Raw genomic sequence first — 6,000 nt, forward strand, 5'->3', positions numbered from 1 at the left:
TATGGTCACTATAACCAACTGGAATAGAAACAATATTAGAGCAATGCTCAGGAACATTTGCATATATGTGATCAATACACGATGATGACCTATGACCTCCTGCGTTGACCGTGACCCGTGTGGGAATGGTGATCATCTGAGACAGGCAACAAGCCGACGCTGATGAACTTATCTTTTTCCTTAAAGGACAACAAGGAGCTTACCAATTGATATTAAAGTCTCCAAATAAGAACATGTCTTTGTTTTCCTCAGTTACTCTTTCCAGCATTTCACATTCGTTCTACATCATACAACATATTACTACATGGGGGTCTATAGCAGCAACCTACTAATACAGGCCTGCCATAGAGCGGGTGTAACTGAACCCACACAATTTCCAGATCGTCAAGTGTTAAGTCCATACGTAGTTTGCTTGCCAAATTATCATTAATGTATAGGGCTACGCCCCCTCCAAATCTGTTTCTGTCCTTCCTATACAATTTATAACCTTTTATTTCAAATTCATTATTCTCAAAGGCATCGTCTAAATGAGTCTCGGAAATAGCCAGCACACTTATCGTATTTGTTGACAACAGTGACTGAATTTCCAGAATCTTATATTTAAGGCTACAAATATTGACATGAGCTACTGAAAAATCTTTACCAGAGAATCCGGGAACAAGTATAGGGTCAGACATTTGCAGACCGATTGATCTCAACAGCTATAAATGACAACATTGCTGAAGTCTAAATATTAATTCCGGCGTTCTGTGACCTCGGTTTAACAATTAATTTGTCATATTTCAGGACGGCAATATCACCTCTGTCTCTGGCCGCTCTCAGCTGTGGTAACAGTTCTGGACTCTGAGAAATCCTCGTTGATGTAAAGATTGGTACCTTTCAGTTTTTTGGCAGATGAGAAAATTAATTGTTTATCTTTAAATCTTTGTAGTCTGACCACAGTCTGCCTGGCTCGTCCATTTTCCTTGTATGGACCTTGTATGGACCGACGAATGCTGTCACTATCCAGACCCAGCTTGTTCTTCAGCATGTGTCGGTGAGCTAGCAATTAAAGTTTGGAGAGCTGCATCAGGCTGTGAGGCCCACGATGAATAAAATAAGTAAAATTCCCCTTTGTCCAGTAAGTCATTCAAGCCTAAACCATTGATTAATTTGCCTTTCTTCAGTACTCTCCTTTATCCTCGTCCTTTACACTTCTCTGCATCATTTTCTCTTTGAGGTTTTGTGGTTGCAGTGTGATAACTTCAATTTACCTTAAGAGCATAAATCCTTTTTGTCGATCAAAGACAGTCATTTACCACTGCATAGCAGCCCCAGGCCAAACACACTTTTCTACATAAACCTCTTGATCCTATTTCCCAGACTATTATGCTTGCATATTTCAATCGGCATGGAGCACAAGTGAAGGGTGGAGGAGGGAGGCTGAGAGGGAGGGGGGGGGGGGGGGTAGAGAGGAGGAATGAAAAGCACAAGGAGGTCAGCAGAGAGACATTTCTTTCTTTCACACCATGTGTTACTGTAAGATATTCATTTCCTCTGCGACTCCTCGCCCCCCCTCCCTGCGGCCCTTTGTTTTTCTTCTCCATCACTGTCAGTGTGCACTGGCTGAGGTAGTCCAGGTCGTATTGAGTCCACTGGAACCCATCTCTATCTTGGATCCATCCTTCCAAACTGGTTTCCCAAATTGATCCGTGCAGAGTGCAGCTGCGGTAACTCGAGCGCTTTTTATTTTGAACCACCAAAGCCCTTTAAAAATGAGCATGTTGGACTTCTGGGCCTAGCTATGAGATTAAACTAAAAGGACCATTTTTTTAAAATCAGATTGACTCTAGACGAAGATCTGTTGACTTCACGTGAGATTTAAAATGAGGCTTGGATCGACTTTAAGCCAGCTGCAACAAGACCTGCTAATGCATCTAATTTGCAAGCCAGTGACGTGCTATTAATTTATCAAACACCTTAATTCACAGATTCTTTAAAATGAGACGAGACATCGCTCCTTTATTCCTCCTTCCCCTTCATTTGTCCGTAACTACCCCTGGCCTGTTTCCTCAGCAAGCCTGCAGTTATTAATGGTGCAGTATGCCTCTGAGTTAAGACATTCTCGTCATAAAATCCTAAAAACGTGACTGTGGTCGTACTTCAAAATGCAACACATTCTTTTACACAGAGATTGAACAGAATTCATTCCAAGTAGAGGGGAGAGTTTCTGGGGGCCAAAGCTGTCACATACTTTTGTTCCAGTTGTTTGGGTCACATGAACTCTCTCTCATTAAATACAGTATGGTAATTTAAGTTTTTAATGTGCTGCCATTTATTTGTTACATTACTCAAACCACCAAAAATAAGGTAATATATGATAAATAGAACAGACATCTTACAAGTACCATACCCTCGAGTCTTTTTCATCCTCACAAACTTCTCTGATTTTGTAATTGCGTGTGGTCGAGGAGGTTGGTGCCGGAGTTCTAATAAACAGTCTCAGTCACATATTAGGTCTGCCCTACGTGTGTGTGTTTGCAGCTTTCAGATTCAGTCAAAAATAACTACTTATTTCACAAACACACAATATGCTGCGTGTGAGTGGAAAAATTGCTCCACACAGGAGTGATTGTCCAGCCCTAGCCTAGCAACTGCAACTAAACACAGCAAGCCAGTTCTCAGTGTACCAAAGCAGCGTTCTTGGGTATCTAAGGGAGCTTTTCAGCTTTCAAAGAGTTTGGAAGATATGCCTTTTCAGACACAAGAGCAAATGTGTTGCTGAATGCTGCATTCATCTGCTGTAATATAGTAACCAAATTTTTCTCCCAAGGCATCCATTCACTTCCTACCTTAGTTTCCTATTGCGGTTAGAGGTCACATAAACAAAGCCAATAAAAATGAGCCACACAACAGATGTGTAGCATTACCCCCCACTAAAAAAACAAAATTATGTATGCAAGTATTTATTATTATACATGCTTAAAGGAGACTTTTATACTTTTTGTCATTTATTTTGCATACCCTTTAATCAATGGGCTTTAATCAGTGGTTGTTGATCAATGTTCATGACAATTTGCATATTAATGATCAAGGAACTGACCTCACAGCCCATTGTTCATTCAGTGGGCTGGTTTCAGTTATTGTGCAAATGTACTGTTTATAAGGTTGGGGAAACCTGCAGTGAGCTGAGACTGAAGAAGTCTCTTGTATAAGTGACGAAGTGTTTCTCCCACTGAAAACGCTATATCCAGATGAACAGAATCAACCTTTTGGGACATACTCTAATAAATGGTAAATGGCCTGTATGGACCCCAAAGCGCTTTAATAAAGGTTATAATGTTATAAAGTGGCAGATAATAAGGTAATAGAGTGCAAAATTATGTATGCTAAATCTCAGGCTTCACATTAGTCTGAACTGTTAGAACTGCTGGCTCTGTATGTCAGTGAGGGCAGAAATAGTCCCACCCATGTGCTGTTCAAATTGGCCATTTACAGCTAATAAAAAACCAAGTTGACCTTAAAAGGAAAAGAACTAAAATGTCTCTTTTTAGACTGTGGGTAAACTGAGGGGCTGCACCAAGGCCTGGTATAAGATAAACAAGGGTTGTTTAGAACTGTGACTCTTGCAATGCTAGTCCAAGAATAAGAATATGAAGATAGAAATTAGCTCAAGTTATACCTAAGCTGAGAGTTTGCTAAACTTAGTTGGTAACCTTCTTAACTTATGATAGCCAGACATAAATAGTAAATTCCTGTATGATGTTTTAAAATAAATTGTTCCTATTTCATAGGATAATTCATTATAGTGCTAAGGATTCAACCACCAACCTTCCCATTAATAGATGAACTGCTTTTCTCCCTTAGCTACAACCATCCATTGTGTGTTCTTTTATCCAGGTATGCCTTTACTGGAGTGTTTGGGGGTCATTACCATGAAGCCATTGCCAATCAGAAACATAGTGGATCAAAAGCGGATGTTATTCTTCATTATTCATAATTCTATCAATTTTGACTAGACCCCCAAACCACTGGCTAAAATGCAGCTCCAAACCATGACAGAGCCTCCACTGTGTTTTACAGATGGTTGGAGACACTCACTCCTGTACCTCTCTCCTTCACATATAATGACGACTTGAACTAAAAATGTTAAATTTGGATTCTTCCCTCCATAAGCCGCCGTGACGTCCTTCCAGTGTTACTATTTGTGATGAGGTTATTTCCATCTCTGCGTCACATCAAAAAAAAAAATGAAGCACTTCCTTTCTGTGAGAGATGGCAAAATTGTCATTCAGTTCTCATTTCCTCCCGCTTGGAAAACTGCAATTCACTTTATACTGGACTCACTCAGTCCTCTCTTTCTCATTTCCAGCCTGTCCAGAATGCTGCTGGTAGGCTCCTCGCAGGCACCCGACAAAGAGATCATATCACACCTGTTTTAGCTCTCCAATAGTTGCCAGTGAGGTTCAAAATCAATTTCAAGATCCTCCTGTTTGGCTACACGGCCTTCATGGTTTGGCTCGTTCCTACATCCTTCAGAAAACCTGGAGAACTGTTGCTCAAGACCACTTTAAAAAAATTACAAAAGAGTGTGGCTCCTTGACATGAGGGCTGTCTCAAGACCTTTGCCCAATACTGAATATTTATGACCTGACATTTTAAAAAAATATGAGTTATAAGTAAATATTAAGAAGTCACTGGTTTTTGTACGAAGTTTGTATAACAATTTTTTTAAACTTTGATTGATTGATTGATTGAATCTTTATTTTGAACATGTTGAAAAAGTATAAAAAAAATAGAATTAAAAGAGACAAATGAACAAAGCAAACAAAAGGAAAACGAGCAACCACAACTCCAAATAACGTCCATGTTCAAAAAGGAGCAGGAAGAAGCATAAGCTTATTTAATCCCACCCCTTTTCCACTATCTAGTATCAATAGACTACAGAAATACCTCCTTGCAATTACATTATATGTTATGTGTAATTTTTTTTTTTAATATATACACATATATGTTTCTATCTATCCATACATACGTATATACACACATACGCACATATACACATTTTCAATAACCCCATTAACACCTCAAGGATACACAACCTACAATTATATATATATATATATATAAAAAAAAAAAACACCCAGCACGCTCCTGCGGGCGGTTTATCCTTCAAGCTCGGGTCCTCTATCAGAGGCCTGGGAGCTTGAGGGTCCTGCGCAGTATCTTAGCTGTTCCCAGGACTGCGCTCTTCTGGACAGAGATCTCCGATGTTATTCCCGGGATCTGCTGGAGCCACTCGCCTAGCTTGGGAGTCACCGCACCTAGTGCTCCGATTACCACGGGGACCACCATTACCTTCACCCTCCACATCCTCTCGAGCTCTTCTCTGAGCCCTTGGTATTTCTCCAGCTTCTCGTGTTCCTTCTTCCTGATATTGCTGTCATTCGGAACCGCTACATCGATCACTACGGCCGTCTTCTTCTGTTTGTCTACCACCACTATGTCCGGTTGGTTAGCCACCACCATTTTGTCCGTCTGTATCTGGAAGTCCCACAGGATCTTAGCTCGGTCATTCTCCACCACCCTTGGGGGCATGTCCCATTTTGACCTCGGCACAGATGTTCCTGTACACTATGCCGGCCACTTGGTTATGGCGTTCCATGTATGCCTTGCCTGCTAGCATCTTGCACCCTGCTGTTATGTGCTGGATTGTCTCTGGGGCATCTTTACACAGCCTGCACCTGGGGTCTTGCCTGGTGTGATAGACCCCAGCCTCTATGGATCTTGTGCTCAGAGCTTGTTCTTGTGCTGCCATGATTAGTGCCTCTGTGCTGTCTTTCAGTCCAGCTTTGTCCAGCCACTGGTAGGATTTCTGGATATCAGCCACCTCCTCTATCTGCCGGTGGTACATACCGTGCAGGGGCCTGTCCTTCCATGATGGTTCCTCGTCTCCCTCCTCTTTCTTGGGTTTCTGCTGCCTGAGGTATTCACTGAGCACTCGGTCAGTTGGGGCCATCT

Source organism: Astatotilapia calliptera, chromosome 22 (assembly GCF_964374335.1).
Source record: "Astatotilapia calliptera chromosome 22, fAstCal68.1, whole genome shotgun sequence".
In the NCBI taxonomy this organism is placed as follows: Eukaryota; Metazoa; Chordata; class Actinopteri; order Cichliformes; family Cichlidae; genus Astatotilapia; species Astatotilapia calliptera.